Source organism: Lates calcarifer, linkage group LG20, assembly GCF_001640805.2.
Source record: "Lates calcarifer isolate ASB-BC8 linkage group LG20, TLL_Latcal_v3, whole genome shotgun sequence".
Classification (NCBI taxonomy): Eukaryota; Metazoa; Chordata; class Actinopteri; family Centropomidae; genus Lates; species Lates calcarifer.
This window is the reverse complement of record NC_066852.1, coordinates 1,302,335-1,321,749: the sequence shown is the minus strand read 5'-3', so window position 1 is coordinate 1,321,749 and position 19,415 is coordinate 1,302,335.

Sequence of the window (19,415 nt, the reverse complement as noted above, 5' to 3'; positions counted from 1 at the left end):
TGACCATCGTTTTTTTACATCAAGTGATCTGAGGCACACAGTGTCTTCAGACACACACAATAAACTTTTCAGGAGCTGAGAGAAACCTCTGTAGCCGCGGGCACAGAGGTACACACACACACACACACACACACACACACTCACATATACAGTATATGGTTTCATTTCTTTTGCTTCCTCTCTCCATATACTTTTAGTGCATTATTTAACATCTCGGGAAATGGAAATGTGAACAGGAAATTATGCATCACACAGGGGTCCAGAGCCACACTTTATGATGAATCTCCTCCTCCTCCCTCCTCTTAAATCCCAGCCAATAATATTGCACTTGTCCCCTGATTTATTATGTAAGGGTCTAAAGTCATGCATTGACTCCATAGTTCAAACTGATTAAGCTGCCTGTGTGAAACATACAGGAACTGTTTTGCATCTTTGTAACGATGCAACACGAGGCAAAGCAATCAGCTTCCAGTGGTTTGTACGTTTCGCCATTTCTGTGGATTCTTAATCGGTTATTGATGATAAAGTAATTTTTTATAAGAGGAAAAAAAAACAAGAAAGCAAAGTCTTTGAGGAGCCTGGACCCCCTAAATTTCATGATGACAAGTGTCAATTACATAAATAAATACATAAATTGAACAGTTGATTTCATGACCCTGTTGAAATAAGAATCTTCATCAAACCCTGCATCATGATGCAGCTTCTGGGTCAAAATAAGCTAAGAGGCTGGTGTCACATTAGAGTGATATGTTTCACTGATTCATTCAGATATTGATGAGTGTAGACAATAGGTTTTCTGGGACGTTAATACTTAAATGATGCAGTTACTTTACCTGAACAAGACTCTTTGCTGTGAACACTGCTGTCTTACAAGTGAGACATTTTTTGTTCTAACCATCATATTAGTACTACTGTCTCATAACCTTTGCACAGTGGAGGAACGTAATGTTCACAACCCTGCACTAAATAGGTCACGCTTATTTGCACAAAATTTTATGAGTCTTGCCTTCTGTGTCCTTGGCCTTTTCAGTTTTCCACCTACTCAACTTCTTCCTTATCAGAGAAAAATACAACATTAAAGGAAGCCTGTGGTGACTGATTCCCTTCCATATACACTGTGTTTTACTGTCTGCCCTGAGGGAAGCTGAGGTAATCACTGAGGGGCTTCAGGCTCCAAAACATGGAAGATATTGATTACTTTGTGGTTGAATGGGGTTTAAAATGACCCTCTGTTTCTCTGTCAAAGCCCTTTCCATACCACTCCCTGATAAAAATCCATCTACTGACACAGTTGTTATTGATTATATTCTGTCATCCCAGGTGCCTTATTAATAAATGTGTAAAATCTAAAGAATGTGGGAGAATGTGAAGAAGAAGAATGTCTCTGCCAGACAGATACAGGGAACAAAAAGGTGGGTAAGGACAGTTAACAAGGAGAATTTTGATACTCAGTGCATTCTAAACCGGGAGCTTGTTCAGCCTCCTGCAGCGATCTTGTTTAGTTACACACAAACACACACAGGTACTGTCAAAAATGTGAAAATACCAGAGTAAAGGGGGGAAGAATATTTTGAATCCATGTACTTTCACTCAGGCATGATGGGCTGTAAGTGTGGGCCTGGAATGTCAGGAGGGAGGGAGCCTGAATATTTCAGCCACTCACTGAAATCAGGACCTCACTGGTCATAAAGTTATGTTCTTACTGATTTAAAAGGCAGATTAAACACAGGCAGACACAAAGGCTAAAGTAACAAAATCACAATTTATTCCAACAGAGATGGGGTGACGTTAAACTCATTAAAATTTATTTCTGTTTCACAAAAATTATTTTGTGACAGCACATCCACCGCATTATTTTCACACATTACCAGGAAGCCTCAATGTGTGTTGTCACCTATGTAGACCACCAAGCCAGCACAACCAACACACACAATCAACTGGTAAAACGTTTTCTTATTTTTTAAACAGTGAGAGCACCACATGTAATGAGTTTAGTTTCTTTTAATGACAAATTGTTTGTCCAATCAGGTATAGCTCTAGACTGGCAGTAGAAAAATTAACTCTGGTGTGTGGACTTCAATACACTGTCAGATTTAATTCACACTGATTTTAATGGGATTCGACACCCACTTCCAATACTGCTATTGGAGTGATTGTTGTTGCTGAAAACACTCAGGAGGAAAAGTGCCAAATGGTGATCATTATGTGTAAAGCATGCCTGCTTCACCAGCAGTACAGCAGCTTATACTGTATTGGAAAAAATCATGCAGAAGACTTATGCTGCACTGTACTAAAACTATATGTCAGTATTCTTCAAGCACTGTTGAAGAATACTCATCTGAGTAGTAAACTTATATCACTTTACTCATAAGCTTTGTTTGCTGGACAAGCTCACACCTCTGCAGTAACAATAAATATAGTTTCTTTTTTGACTTTGTCTTTATGTATAGACTGTCAGCGTTAGTACCTTGTGAGGACCCATGTTTTGTGGGGACTCGAGTTTTGTCCCCCTAATGAAAGGACAAAACACAGTTATGTGTGAAAAGGGGTCTGTCCCCACAAAGTGATAAAAGCATACACACACACACACACAGAGAGAGAGAGAGTGAAGGCTACTCTTCCTTCTGGAAGTCTTATTCTATTTGGAGATTTCACATTAAAAGAATAATATGGATTTAAGATTCAATTCAATCCATTTCCTGGTTTTCAGCCAAGCTCCTTCTCACAGAATTTTCCACCTTGAATGGCCAAATGTGCACTGCTGAGAGCTGCAAGTTTACACAAAGAAAATGTACTCTTCCATTTCATGCTCGATGGCCCTCCAAGGAGAATATCAATTCTGTAACAATGTAAGGAAGCCGCCGCACATGTACGCAGGTACACGCGCGCTCTGTGTCATCTTTCTTTTGAGCTGCTAAACAGGAAAGCGCAGATACAGTCATTTACTTCAACAAATTGTTTTACAGGGCAGGAATGAGTTTCAGCAGCTCTACAGTAGCTCAACACAATGCAGAAATAATTACCTGACGTGTGAAAGGATGCAATTAAGGGAATCGAAGAGATTGAAATCTGCTTAAACTCTTAATCTCTACGAGTGGAACAATAGAAATACAAATGGCAGGAGTAATTGCGTTGAGTCCATTAATTATTAATCAAGCTGTTGGCTGATGCAACTGACACATTAAATAACAAAGGCATCTGCTACATCAATACAGTTGAGTGTGTGTGTTCATGAAATGGAGGGAGACTGATTATCACACAGATTTCCTCTTTAACACACTCAAGCATACACACACATACACCTTTCCTTCTTATAGACAATGACTTTGGATAGTTAATTTATTAGGAAATATAACTGTGATATTTCCTACCCTATTTCTCAACAGGGGATCATTTGTTCCACTATAGAGAAATATGAAGACACAAGTAAACAGGGAATTTCTTTTAACATTTTGCATTGGCACTTATGTACATGTATTACGCATTTTATTTACATTCAGAACCTTAACTTGTCTTGAATACAGCTAAATAATGTCCTCCCTACACTGAATAAACCCTAAAAACAGTGTAACTGTAGCTGTCCTGTTGAGTTATACAGCCTGATAAGGTCAGGAGTTCCCTTTCATTTTAAAAAAATTATCTTTTTTTTTTAAATCCCAATTTGCACTGAAAATATCTTTTAAACTCAAATGCAAAATCCCTAAATTAAACTTAAATCTAAGTGGATTAAACTTGTAGGCACCCAAAGGGAAAAACTGAAAGTACAGGCAATGAAAAATGGGTATTTAAAAAAAAAAAGGCTTCTTCACAAAGTACCTCTGGTTATGCACTGGATATCAAAGACTGATGATAGTTAACACTTTAAGGGTTGCGTTTTTCCCCTTTAAAGACATTCCTCAAACCATTGTGAGCAACTTCCATGTATAATTAAAACAATTGATCTCCTTGTGGCTGATAGAGGCAGTGTCAGAGAGACAATGTGTTGGCCAGGAGTAGCAGAGCACATATTTACTGCTAATAAATAGGGTTCTCCTCTTAACATGCAGTGTGGAAACCCTGCAGCACGGGAAACACAGGCTGGTGTACAGTTTTTCGGATATAATCGCTTCCATGGTCTGGTGCTCTGGTGAAGACCGAGGCACTGTGCTGGCACAAAATCATTCCACTCTGGGCTCTTTTCCACCCTCTTTATATTCAAGGAGCAGCACAAACACTCCAGCAGGGTATCACAGGAGCTATGCACTGGGCGACACAGCCTATTTTGTCTCTATCAACCTAACGCTCATTAACTGACAACATCTCACAAGTGGCAGGAAATGCATCTTAAATCAAGCAAAAAATTCAGATGAAAACACAAAGCATCTGAGAGAGACAATGAGAGCGTGGAGGACAGGGACACAGCAATTTTTACCTGAAATGAGCTATTCCTAATTAACCAACTCTTGAGAAGCCTTCTGCTGCAGACCTTGTGTCCTTGTGATTGTGTCCAATGTAATGTTATTCCAGTTTTTTGTTGGAGAGTTAATTGAGCTGATGCTTTTTAAATATGGAGTACAACTTGTTCCTGAAAGCTAGAGTTAGTATTGTCTTGCTCACATTCGTAACTTGGATCAGCTATTAGTTCCTTAAAGTGACAGCATCAGTTTCAATACCCCAAAATGACAGTGACAAAGCTCTGTGACTGCTGCACTTACTATGGCTGTTTATCTGTAAAGGAGACTGTCCTCCTATAAAAAAAAAACAACCCAAAAACTACCACATACTTTGTTTGTGCAGCGCCTCATTATAGCCAACAGTAACATCTTCATGTGAAGCTGCTTTCTGTAGTGCCATCACTACTCTGGCCTTGTCTGGTTCAGTAAAGAGAAATCAGGTCAGATAGTTTTTGTTTTTTTTTAAGTGCTTTTAACCAAATCATTTTGTTATGTTGTTATTTTCATTCTTTCAGTTTCTTTTCCTGTCTAATACAAGAAGTCTTGTAGCTGAATTACATTCTGGTAAATTTCCTGCTGCTGTGGATGTAGAAATTGATGTCTGTGCCTGTGCCCCCCCTGATGAATTCCCCTCTGTGTGACTGGTGCAAAATGGCAGCTATTGGAAGATCTTCTCTGTGATTGTGAGGTGCCAAAAGATGACATTTACCTCTGATGTTTTATGTTGGTAACTGAAAAATGTTGTCATCTAAGCTCATTGTGGCTGAAATATATCACTGACAGCTGTGTACAAAAATGTTATGGTTGGTTCTTTTCCTTTAATCATCTTTTGTCGCTCTGTATTCTTTCATCATTGCATCACTCACAGTCCTGAAATATTGTGAATCACAGCATTTTCTTAGCCCACTTTGCAAGAATAAAGGAGGCTGCAGTCAGTTATCAGTTCAGTCATGAAATACAGCTTGTATATATACACACTGAAAACCCCAGAGGCTTAACCTTGTTTCCCCAAATGAATGACTTACAGGTACAGTCACAGGAAATGATCAATCTATCCACTCTGTGAATGACAGAGGATTGATGGTCACTATTGATTGGCACATGCATAATTAAAGCCTTTACATATAAAATGAATGAATAAATAATTATTTCTTTGAAATCAGACTTATCTATTTATCACAGTGCAGCCTGCTGAAACTGTAGGAGAATGTAAAACCAAATCTGAACCAGCTAACTTTTGGTAGATAAACAACTGACAGGTCAAGAGACACAATCTGTCAGCTTCACTCAGATCCATCAGACCCAGAAAAGGTGTGGTGAGGTCCCCTGTAATTAATGTTTTTTTTTGTGTGAGGTATGGATCGCTTGGTAAATTGAGTTGCAAGATCTACTTCAATAGAGGCAGCGGGAGGAAGAGAGGCGAACAGGGATCAGGAAAGGTGTTATTGGATTTTCTTTGTTTGGTGAGAAGGCAGATGTATTATTTCCAGAGAGAAGTCTGTGTGTGTTTGAGAAGAGGAGAGTTTCCCATGAATTAACTATGAGGAATCAGAGCATAGTGGGTTAATACACAATGAATCATCAGACTGTGATTATATGAATCTTGCTGTGTGATTACAATTATAATTATTCTATTTCAGATGATTAGTGGAAGGTTTATTTAAAAGAAAATCTAACTGAGAATGGAGAATTAATTTTATATTTTTGACCGTCATCACTATTAGTTTTGGTATTGACATTTTTCTCACCAACTTAATTACAAAATTACAATGATCCAATGATGTGACAAGTCACAATTATATCAGACAGCTTCCATCCAAAATTATATATGAGTTTAACCAGTTATTTGTGAGTGAAACCAAAGTGGACACAACTAACTGCATGTATAATTATTTTCCAAACATAATTACACCAAATAAACTTTAAAACTGGGTTAAACTGTTTTTTTTTTAAACCTCTCTGGTGTCTTATACTTTCCATGCTTCCTAATCCAGTCGGGAAAAAATAAGTGGTTTCTCATAAACTTACTCCCAGTTTCTGTTGGAGTAGCAGGTGTGAAAATAACAGTGCCGTAATAACTGTGATGGCATGTAAAGAGTGCTGAGGCATGGTGCTGCCAGCTCAACTGGCACAGCTTACTGTCCCATCGCAGCTGGAGTCCAATCTGACAGATAAGCAGTCCTGTCATCCCATGTCTCCATGTGTGCACTGCTGGCGTGAAGAAAAATGGGATGTCAGGAACCTGTAAGTGTTTTAAGAAAGTGTGCTAGTGTCAGGAAGTTTAGTGGATGGGAACAGCTGGAACAGGAAAATGAACAAGTCATTATATTCTCCCTTAATAACCACCTCCCAGATTCTCTTCAGCATTCAGGCAAATCCTGAAAAGGCAGTATAGTGCTATAATAATGGCTGATGGCTTTGTTAAAATAGAGATGTTTGAATATGAATATAACTTTAAAGTTTGCCATTTAAATGAATGCACTTGCTCACCCATAAAAATGTATGCAAGATTTTAGCTCATACAGGACTCAGCTCAGTGTTGTAGGGCTGTATATTGAGTGGAGCTCAGTTTAAAGCTAGTGATGTTATAATTCTGCATTTTACCCAGCACAGTAGATCAGACACACTGGAGGATGCATGATAGATTGAATCAGTCAGCATTTCATTGTACCTTTCTCTCAGAGATGTACTGAATGTGAGCTATCATGTATTTAACGAAACATAGCCCATCCCATCACCATAAACTGACTATTGCTGCAGATAATGCATGACCCTCGTCTAGGTAAGCACTGGCTGCAACATACTGTATGTTCAAGTATTACGGAGTTAGTGGAGATATTTGATACTTGTCAAAGTTCATGATGGACTTCAGGCTTACCTAGACATGAAGAGAATCTTTAAATGTCTGTCTGTGGAAGATCTAAATTAGTTGAACATAAAAAGGATCTTCATCAACCATGTGGTTGTAATTAAAAGCCTGACTCCTCGCTCTGTATCCAGGGGCTGTCTGCTGCACCTGTCCCTCATTTGGCTCCATGCACTGATCTGGGCCAGCAGATCCCTGACAGGCATACAGAGCGGCTCCTGCACGCGCTCACTCAGTGCTGCAGCCAGTAGTGACTCAGCATCCACTTTTGGAAATACTGTACAGCACAGTTTACCACTGTAACAGTCTTGACAGGTTTGGATATGTTTTTCCCCTCTTGGGAATTATTGGTGACTTTTATGAAACAAACAAACGAATAAGATTGTGTAGACGACAGTGGTCTGTTCTGTAGTAGAATCACAGAAATCAGTTTACCAGTTTCTAAATAACATGAAGTCCTAGTCACTGCAGGTTTCTGAACTATTACTGCTTCCATTCAATTTTCTTTTTCAGAAAAACATAAGGCTGTCTAACCTTTTGCCTCAGGCAGCGAGTAGCTAGAATGATTTCAAGGCTTACATGAAGCATTAATGGTAAGTAGGACTCAAATGATTTGGGGAGTGACAAAGAAACTCCAGTGTCAACAACATTAAGCAAATTTTGACTAGAAAGAAGCAAAATGAATCACAAACAGGCTCTTAGAAAACAGAGGAACAGAATGACTTTCCTAGGCTGGAACTGTGTTTGTGTTTGTGTCTACCAGGGAAATGTGCTGGTGTCCCACTTTCTTCACCAGAAATCTTTATGTCTGCCATCTGGTGCCGGGCAGGTAGTGTTCACTGGGTTTGTCTGAGCTCACTTGGTTGCTTACGGTTTTACATGATGAGCTGTTAAAAGTAAGTCTTGATGCCTAGCAATCTACAGTATGTGAGAAGAACCAAAACAATGAGCTAAAAGAAGCTAAAATGAGTTAATGATAAATGATCATTATGGCACCGTGGAAACTCTTGCTCTGTTCTGGTTAATGCAGGCTTCGATAACTTCCTTTGCGTTGTTTGTAAAATATTGACCAACCTGAAATAACCACCTTTTAGCTGAAGTTAATTAGTTCAGATGGAATTTTCTTTTTTAAATGTTCAGCTTTGACTTAGAGTTTGCACCACATTCCAGTGGCAAATATCTGTACTGTCATCTCATAGAAAAGGCTCACATACAAACAACAAAAACAGTGTCAATATCAGTGTCAGACCCATATTAAAAAGACTCAAGTGGGATCTTGCTCTGGTTCTTCAAAGCCAGTCTCTCTTTCTGTCTTGTCTGTCCGTCTTTCCCTCCTCCAGAGTCTTGTTATCTCAGTCTTCGGTCAGTGGAGGATGTCAAAGGCCCAGTGTGAGACAGAATAGATCGCCCATTAACCCTGACTTCAAAACAAACTAACAAGGAACACAATCAAGTCTTGGTAAAATCTGAAGGCCTGCCATGCTCACTGTGCAGGGGGAAAAAGCAGAAAAGCTCAGCAACAGTCAAGTGACTCAGCTGTTAATGAGCCCGAGGGGCTTGAGAACAGCATGTAAGCACATGAATAAGGAGCTATTGATTTTTAATATACATGCTGACAACGTAAGAAACAATTAAAGTGTTAACTAATGGTCAACATAGTTATAATGAACAGAGGAAAAAGCAGCTTTGGGAAGCCATACCCAGCCAGAATGTTTCAAGTGGTTTTTGCTCCTCATTAACTCGTTATTTGAAAAAGAAACAGAAGTTCTTAACAGTTGTGAAAACGGAAGTCATGTAAACGTCAAATCTTCAGACACTAGAAACATCTACACCTTAATGAAAGTCTGTTGCATGTGATCATTATAGTATGTGCTGAGATGTTTTTATTACATGGAAGCCTCAAAGGAAAATGCATCCTTGGCCACCGAATAATGAGCGTCCAGATGAAGGCGAGAAGAGAGAATAAAGAGTGTTTTTGAGGTGCTAGGTGTTCATGTGAGTTTTGTTTAAAACCACAGGAGCTTGTTGTCTGTACAAGTGGGTTTGCCTGTGCATGTGTGCGTGTGTGTGTGTGTGTGGTTTTGACAAATGTTAATATAAGTGATGGTGTAAATGTGTGTAAAGTTAGAAAAGGCGACAGCAGGAAGCAGACAGGGTGAAATTGGCGTCAGGCACAAAGCTGGTCGGCCTCTTGAAGGGCCATTAAAGTGACATGGAGGAAATTGCAGCGACTCACTGGAATGAATCGTTGCTTTCAGGCTTTAAATGCTGCAGGTTTGGACACCCCCCCTTCTTTCTGCCTTGAATTTGAAGTTGATATTCAGTTTAGAGTTGACGTTGTTGTTTATCTTCCTCATGCCAGTCTGGGGCTTGAAAATGATTAAAATGTGAGAAAACTTCGGGCCTCATGTGAGAGCCACTCTCACCAACAGATTCTTAACTCTCACTACGTGTTTGAATTATAATGCTTTAATCTAAATGAATTTAGAGTTGAAGTATCTTACAAAAAACAAAAATACAAATAGAACAAAATATAATTTATATTCTGTTCACTGAGATTGTGATTGTGCCCTCTTCCTCTGGAATGCTCTCTGGGTTTTGGTAAGGTATTTTTTGAAAGCCTAGTTCAAGTGTTTCCTGCTCCGGGGCATATCAGTGGTGGCTGTCTGCTGGGTGTTGGTCCTCCTTGTCCACAGCCTGCTCCCCGTGATCTTTGTCTCTTAGCAGACCTCAGTCTTGCCAGTGAGGCAAGCCACTCCAGCACCAATAATTTATGTGTTCATAAATTACACAGTTGTCATTCATGAGCATTCCTACACAGCTCAAGAAGATGGTGACCTTGGTGAGATGCCAAGACTGAGGAGGACTGTAGCATAACAAAAAGAGATCACTGCTCATCTCACATGTCCTCCATATGGGCAGTAGCTTCAGCCACCTGCAACTTCCAGCGTATTTTCAGTTGTCCTCCTCCCAAATGTTTTATCTTTCAGGTGACACAGAACTTGAGTGCCAGGAAAAAAGGAAAACATTTTATGACCAGAAATTCCAGCTTCAAGGCTTTTTCCTTCTTGCAGTGAGAATATCACAGACATTTTGGGTGTGCTTAGGTTTCACCTCCAAGTAAAGCAGTCTCACTAATGTTGTTAACAAGTTGTCTGTCCTGTGTTTCTTTTTCAATCAGCAGAGACGTCCCTGTGCTCCTAATTAACTTGATGAGTACAGTGATATCAAAAATAGAAACAAAAGCAAAACCAAATTAAGCTAAATTGTATTTTGTAGTTAAATTGTAACTGTAATTTATAGCTTTTCTTGTCATTTGTTAACTTTTAATAAATATGGATTAAATGACAATATCTTTTATGGAAAGGTTCAGACGTAGTGACAAACCTGCAGCTAAAGAGCCAGATACTTTTCAGGCACTGTAGTCACCAAACCACTTAAAAATCTATTCAGTTAATGATCAGAAATATAGTCACGTCTTTGAAAAGCTATTTTGGGAGCATCAAATACGGGTTGTGAGCTTGTCTTTGTTAGAAAATCTGCTTATCACCTGTTTTGCTTTTATCTGTCTTGATTAATATATTCCCGTTCACACACACACACACACACACACACACACAGTCATTGGATAACGAAAGGATGGATACTTGGAATATTGAAATATGAACACACATACACACACTCACATTGCAGTGATTTTCTCCTTAAATCAGCTCATTTGAATGCAAAGCCAGAGTTTTCTTTCCAATTACACACTTGCACTGGAGCAAAGTAAAGCTGGGAAGGGTTTTAGAAATTACAGTTATTAGATTATGACGAGCAAAGTTCAGCTGAAAGGCTTAAGCCTCTGCAGTTCACATGAGAAAGGAAGTGCTCCACACAGCACTCGCCATGCACTTCAACCAGAACCCTGAATAATCCCTGTATATAGCACATGCAGAGAGGGTTAGAATTACTGATGCCTCTTTTTTTTTTTTTTTTTTTTGCTCACCATAAATGGCCGCCACAGTAGGATCACTGCCTGATCATCTCGAGATATTAAATAATTTTCCCACAAGTATTTTGAAGGCTGGTCCAACAGGGAACACTTTTTCCACATGTGATTTTTATTCATACCTATGTATACATCAAATGTGTGTATTTTATTTATATATATATATATATATACTTGGAAAAGGCCTATGACCGTGTCCCCTGAGGGATCCTGTAGGGGGTACTGCGGGAGTATGGGGTACCAGGGCTGCTGATGGCATCCATCCGGTCCTTGTACAACCAAAGTGAGAGCTGTACATGTGTTCTTGGCACAAAGTCAAACACGTTCCCAGTGGGTGTTGGACTGCACCAAGGCTGTCCCTTGTCTCCAGGTCCTGTTCGTGGTATTCATGGACAGAATCTCAGGGCACAGCCGAGGTGAGGAGTGGGTCCGGTTTGGGAACATCAGAATCGCATCTCTGCTTTTTGCAGACGATGTGGTTTTGTTGGCCTCAGACTGTGACCCTCAGCATGCACTGGGGCAGTTTGCAGCAGAGTGAAGTGGTGGGGATGAGGGTCAGCACTGCCAAATCTGAGGCCATGGTTCTCAGCCGGAAAACAGTGGATTGTTCCCTCCGGGTGAGGGAAGAGTTGCTGCCTCAAGCGAAGGAGTTTAAGTATCTTGGGGTCTTGTTCACGAGTGACGGGAGGATGGAGCATGAGATTGACAGGTGGATCGGTGCTGACATTGCAGGGAGCTGAGTCGAAAGGCAAAGCTTTCAATTAACCAGTCGATCTATGTTCAGACTCTCACCTGTGGTCACGAGATCTGGGTAGTGACCAAAAGAACGAGATTGCGGGTGCAGACGGCTGAAATTAGTTTCCTCCAGGAGGGTGTCTGGGCTCAGCCTTAGAGAAGCCTGGACATCCGGAGGGAGCTCGGAGTAGAGCCCCTGCTCCTTCATATTGAAAGGAGCCAGTTGAGGTGGTTCGGGCATCTGGTTAGGATGCCTCCTAGGGGACTCCCTTTGGAGATCTTCCGGGCAACTGGTAGCTATATTTAAATATAGTTTACATGTCTTTTCTGCAGGAAAGAATATGTAAATGCACATGATTTCAGGCCACGCTCCACACAAATAGTTTTCTTGCTCATCACAATGTGATTGGTCTCCCATGACCTTCATGTAGCATTTTTCCTGGATGATCTGTGCTGATTGAAATGTTGCTTTTGATGAAAACTCCAAGAAGAATTTCAGTATGTGGATGATTATTTTGTCCCTTGACTGACTTAATCCCAGAATAAGATCAAAGTTGTAGCATAAGTCACACACTACACTACATACCTGCATCAAACCTCCACAATCCTTTTAAATGTAATGACAAAAAACATGAGGCCTAGAGCGCACTGTGTACCTTTACCATTCCCACTCCGTGCTTCAAATGTCTGGTTCCTGCTCTGCATAACTTCTGTGAATGGGTACAATTTCCAGCTAACGGAGTGATGGCCTGTGGCTCAAACTGATGGAATCGGGCTCAGCAAGTTCAAGAGTAATGCTGTAGATCAGTTAAAAAGACTTAGAAATTTATTTATTTGTCAACCCAGGGCGTGATTTTATTTTGTCAACCTCTACAGGAAAAAGTCTGTTTAAAGTCTGTGTAAAGCAAATTCAGATATTTGTCTCTAAACACATTGCTTATGTTGGAAAATAGTTCCTGAAAATACGTGTAAAGTCTGTAAACTGTGTGTTAAAGGATTGTGGAGTTTCGTAGTTTTTCATCAGTTTCATTCTCAGGATTTTATGGGCGGGTCTGAAACTGTCGCTTGATGACACACTGGAGCCACCACTCAGCATAACCCCGCCCCTAACATTGTAACTGTTGTAAATATTAGCGCTGCGTTAGCATCAGTGCTCCTCCATTTCACCCTGGTTAGTTTTACAAACTTTGTGTGTGTCCGCTGAAGGCTCAAACATGAACGTCTGTACAACTCCAAGGCTGCTAGTGTCTGTCTTACAGGTCATGATGATGCTAACGGGGTGCTAACAGGATGCTAACGGTCACTGTGCTGCAGCATTAGAGTGGGCGTGGTTTCACCGCCTACAGCGGACACACCCCCAGAGTCTCAGAGCAGAGAGAGCGCCTTATTTTATCATGATTTTGAAACCTAATTTTATATTTTCGCAGATTTTTTTTACTCACTCAAATTTAGTGTGGTTAATAGCACATTTCTTTGATATCAATACCAACTTTGGTATTGATACGATCATAATTGGATTGATCTGCCCACCCCTACAGAACAGTATCATATTGGCAATACTGGCCCTGTCGGATCAGATCAGTATCAGATTTTGCAGTATCACACACCACTATCACTTATATTAAAGATGGGAAAAAAATGAAAAGAAACAAATGAGAAAACCAGTCAGCACCAGGCTAGTTTGAACCCTGTGGCCTCCTTGTGCCAGCATGGACTGACAAAATGTCCTCAGAGAAGCACCAACACCTGTTTATATAGACAGTAGCTCCTCCTACTTCAGGAGATACCAATTAGTAAATCAAGTAACTTATAACAGTGATTTATCCGCTACCAAATAGGTAGCTATTACAAGTTAAAAGTGGAAAAACTTTTAAAGCTTTTGGAGGCAACAGATGATGAAATCATCAGCTGAGGAAGTCAAAAACTTTGGTTCTGCAGGGTACGAGTGAAATGTGTGGCAGCTGCAGCTCATCTACTAATCATGGGATCAGTTGTTCCACCCCAGCATCTCCTGTCCACATCCTGAAATGTTCATGAGCAGGACATGGAACTCTAATTTCGCCCGACAGCCAGGCCAGTTCCTTGCATAGCAGCTTTGGTAAAGTCAGATCAGAAAACAAAGTTAAAGTCCTACATCTTTGTCTGGGAAGCGTTTGTGGTATAAATGGAAACTGTCCTCCCAAGAAAAATGACCGCATGAGTCATATAAAATCTAAAACAGCATATGTATGTGTAGATTCAACTGACAAAGCTGCTATAGGACTTGATTCTTGTCCATGGAGGAAAGGGGGAAGCAGTGTGACAGTGTTGTATAATGGATTTGACCTGTAAAGTTTTAGGTAAACATGTTGAATTCCCTCATGGGCAACACCTAAAAATCTAAACTTGCAAAGGCAGTTTTGTATGGGTTTATCCAGCCCTCCACCTCCACCCTACTTTTCCATCACCACAGCTGCCAGTCCACCTCATCCTGCCGTCCACCGAGGTAAACATCCACCACTATCCTTGCCCACCTACTCATCCATTCCCCAGTTTAATCTCTGTCCACCCAACCACATATCCGTCCATCATTCACTCCCTTTTCTGTTCAAGTTACTATACATGCGCCTGCCTGGGGAGAGCTTTTTTTTTCCCTACTTTGACAGTCCAAAAGACAAAGTGCTCTTGAAGCTGACAGCAAGCCGGTCAGATAGGAGCAGGTAAGTGGCACCTTCTGTTCATCACTTCCAGCAGAGAGTAAGCAGTCCCACGCTGTGCCTGTGATCCTCTGGCAGGATCGCTCCATGGTGGCAATCAGAGACAGAGTGATTTCAGCCAGAAGACTCCCTGCTGCTCTGCCTCTATTCTGGCTCTCATCAGGCTGCGATCCCCTCTCTGGCTCCAGCACAGTCTCATTAAAGTCTGTGAAAATGAACACATGCTCTAACTTGTGGAATAGTCACTCTCCACGCCACAACTGTCATATATCAAAAAGTAGAGGTCCTGTCACTGAATAGCTGCAGAGTTTGATTCTGTGAGTGAAAAGTGGCAGATTCTCATAAATCCTGAATACACCATGCATCAGATCACTACCACAAGTCTTTGCATAATAATCCCTCAATGATGTGTACACTGTGATAAAGTGTAATCTGGAGCTCCTGGTTAAAACATACCTCTGAAGTTCACTAATTAACATGTTTAATCTTTTAATTTAATCCGTAAACAAGCAGAGATGGAAAAATGACAAGCTGCAGATTTACCCTCAGTGACGTCCTTGAGTCTTGTTCTCATTGTGAGTTTCTAGTGTACAGAGTAATCAAACAGGACATTTGAATGTGTAAGCTTTAGAGGTACTTATAGGTATCTTTTTGACTTAAGACAGATGTTTTACCCTAGAGTACCTCCAGGCTTTCTGCTTCTCGAAGTCTAAGCAAGAGCAAATGAGCATTTTTACTAAAATGTCAAACTATTTTAACTTGAAAGTGAAGACAGTGGTTAAAATGATGATCAGTATCTGACCTGTTCACTGTTGGAACTAAATTTCTTTAAGTATTGTAACAAGGTAGGACAAGAACAAGGAATGCATGTCTACTATGTGAGACTGCTGTTGGAAGTTAATGTATTATTTCTATAATTTAGGCCAAAGTAATGGATATATGGTAAAATAAATAAATCACAAAGAACGAGAGATGAACTGTGCACTATGCAAAGCACCAAACATTAAGCTGATTTACTCATAAATAATTCACTGATTACATTTAGTAACCGTGATGATTCAGATTAATAATCAGTAGGGCTTCTGATAAATAATTACTGGTGCAAAATAGTTTTCGCAGACATGTTTTGAACTAAATGCATAACATACACATGGTATGTTTTTTTTTTCTTCCTTGGAGTTTTCACTTGATGCATTTATTAGAGATTTGGAGCTCTACTAATCAGGCAATGTGTATGGGTAAAATATCTTGAAAAGTCAGAGGACCTGGGTGGCATGTTGAGAATTCCCTTTCTTTTCCTCTTCCTCTTTCACACCTCCGCCAGCAGCTCGGCCTGCTCATTTCCTTCCAGAAATTCTACAGTAACACCTTTATTCATCTCTCTCTGATAATGTTGATCACAGCCAGGCCATTCAGCCTTCCTCTCATTTTCTAACTTCGTTCCTCCCCGCTGCTGCCTTAATACCTTCATCAGCCTCCAAACAGCTTTAATGGCCTCAGCTGATGGCGCGGCTGTCTGAGGATGGTCAGTCTCAATCTCAAAAGTAGTAGTAGTAGTATATATACTAACACTGCCATTAAATATAACAAAAGATTATATTTATGTGGTCCTTGCCATATTCTAAAAGAGGTAAATAAATCATAACCTGAAGAAATACAGTGTCCTTAGTAATTTCATCGTAGGTGCACCATATTTAGAAGATCCAGTGATTGGGTAACTTCTAAAGCTGCTTTCAGTGTTCTCTCCCAATACTTTTTTGAATTAAATTATTATGGTTATTTAAAAAAAAAAAATTATGCTGTAAATGACCTAACTTTAAAACACTGGCGAGGACCTGGTGATTTTTGGCTGTTTAGATATGTAAAAACATACAATTAAGTCAGTTAGACTCCAGGTCCTGATGTTTGTGTAAACATGACTCAGGGTTCTCCATTACCAGGCTACACAAACTGCTTAATTTGCAGCAACTATGAAACAGAAGGAGAAAAAGTAAATTTGCATCTGATTAATAATTCCCTCAGATCGGAGCAAGAGTTGAACTTTCTGACAGGAAAAGTGCAAAAACAAACTTTTACCATATTTATGCCATGGCTTGGGTTGAACATACAGCATGAAACAAAGTGATAAAAATTACATGCGTCTTTAAGCCTTTGAAAAAGACAAAGTGCTGCACCTATAGATCATCATTTAAACAATTAAAATCTTATTTAAAACACATCAGACCTCAATCAAACTTATGTGTTGTGGTTGTGGCTGAATGAACCTTTGTTACTACATCTGTTTAAAGAGAGAGAGAAAGCCACAACCCATCTGCAAATGGATTACTTGTAAATAATAATAATAATAATAAACTCTAAACCCTGGTGCTTACTTTTGTGCTTGACATGTGGAACTTAAGAGTCAAAAATAACTTGTACATGTGTAGGTTTTAATTACAATGCTGTTGCGTAAGAGTACACCAAACTTCCAGAGATCAAGAATCATGTATTGAATGATGACTTCAAACTAATCATCTGTTTGCTCTCATTTAACTGAAAATGAACGGAGCAGAGGCAACACTGACGGCTGCATTAAGCCCATAACTTAGATAAGCTGCAGGCGTTACACAAGAGGCTGTGTGGGTGTAAGCGACAGGTACTTATGAGAAGACTTTCAGGACTTATCAGAGAGGAAAACACTGCACATTGGTCTCTAATCGTATGAGACGTGCAAGTTGTTATTCATGTCACAATATCAGCATTTGAAAGGCAGTAGATAGCATTCATTCTTCACCGACCAGGCATGTGCATTTACATACTTAATTGATCAGCGCAGTGCACTGCTGGATGCCATTGTGTTGTGGAAAAGACTGAGCCAGGTTCAGTTTTATTAGTGAATGACCCTGAGAGGAGAGGGAAGTGTTGAAATCTTTAAACACCAATCTTCAGCCTGGCTTCTGATTAAGTCTGGTTCATGGACTTTACTTAGTTTACTCGATTTATTCATTTTATCTTTATCCTTTTATTTAATTAGTTTTATTTATGCTTCTTCATTTTATTGTATTGTATTTATCTGCTTATCTATTTGCTTTTATTTATCTCAAACAGTTTTAGGACAGTTTTAACAGATTTCAAATTTTTACTGTTTTTAATGTTCAGCATTGAATTTGTTTTGTCTTATCGGCTTATGAGTCGACTGTGAAGCACATTGAACTGCACTAACCTGTATGAAAGGTGCTATACAAATAAAGTTTGATTGACTGTGCATTGCTGCATTTTACAATTACTACTGATTTTGTCAAATAGCAAAAGTGTCTGTTCAGTCCAGAACTTTTTGCTGCAGGGTGTGTGGTGAAGCATTGTTAGCGGGTGTCAGTGTGTTCATTTCTCAGTGTGATTGTTTTTCAGATACAGTACAGCTGGAATAGCTCAGCCTGTTGGGTGCTGTCAAATTTGTGAATGGTTTGAAAGTGAATAAAAACATGTAGGAATGAACCCTCCTCCTCCTCCTGCAGCCACGAGTTAAACTCCCTCTTCTCTTCTCTGTTTGTGCTGAGGCAGGGAATTTGAGTTTTCCCTCTGAGACATTTCCACAGGCTATCAGACTGTGTAAACATCAGTCTGAGGTGATTAATTATGCCAGGCAGGGAGAGATAGAGGGAGAGGGCAGAAGGGAATGAAAAGAAAAAAGAAAGGGAGATCATATAGATTAGACTCCCGAGTCTCCTTGACCTGGATCTCCTGTGGTACCTGTTCGTCTTTACAATAGGAAAAGGTATAAATATTTCAAGTCAAATAGAAAGCGGCATAAACTGAGCTTTCATCTTTTATTCATCAAAGCCAAGGGATGTAGATGCACATCCACCACCCTTGATGCCTGCAGGGCCAGATGCTCCTATACGTTTGTGTGTTTGCATGTGTGTGTGCGAGCATGCACAACCCTGTGTGAAGAATTTGTCGCACAAAGCCAGATGATAGGGGATAATGAAAAGCCTTTTGTCCACTCTTCTCCTGTTTTTCACTGAGCACTGGAATCTGCAGTAATGATGTGATGTATGCTGCAGCATGCAGTTAAATTTTATTCAAAGATGCAGGCATTGCAAGGTATCAGAGAAGTCTAAGTCCTTCCAGCAAGCTTGTTGAAAGGATAAGACTGGCTTTGTTGTTTTTCTTATGGTCAACAAACCCCACAAAAAGACACAATAAAAAAAATTAAGCTATTTCACAGCTGAGTACTGTAGTTTTTAGAAAACATTATTCAGACATGAGTAAACTGTGTTTGTTGAGGACTGTTTTCAGCTTCGGTCTGTCCTCATGTTCATTTCATCTGTAGTTGTATCCATTCCAAAATCTTACGGGTAAAGACGAGGTGGAGCAGCAGCACAGGAAATCATGGGGACGGTGTTGCCAGTAGTTCAAACAAGAGACAACCATGAAGAGATGGTGCAAAGCTTTTTGGTGGCTGCAATGAAAAAACAGTGTCCATTTAATTCTGAATTACAGAATATAGTTTGAAAAATGATTTATGTCAGTATTTTTCATTTCAAAACACCTACATCACCTACTTCACTGAAAAGTCTGTTCCTAGTGTTTGTGCATTGGAGATCTGAGGTGAGCACAGAGAGACTTTCCTCCTCAAAGCACAGTGAGCCTTAATTCAAAAATGATAAAGTAATGTACAGTATGTACATTAACGCAGTGACATCCTGTGT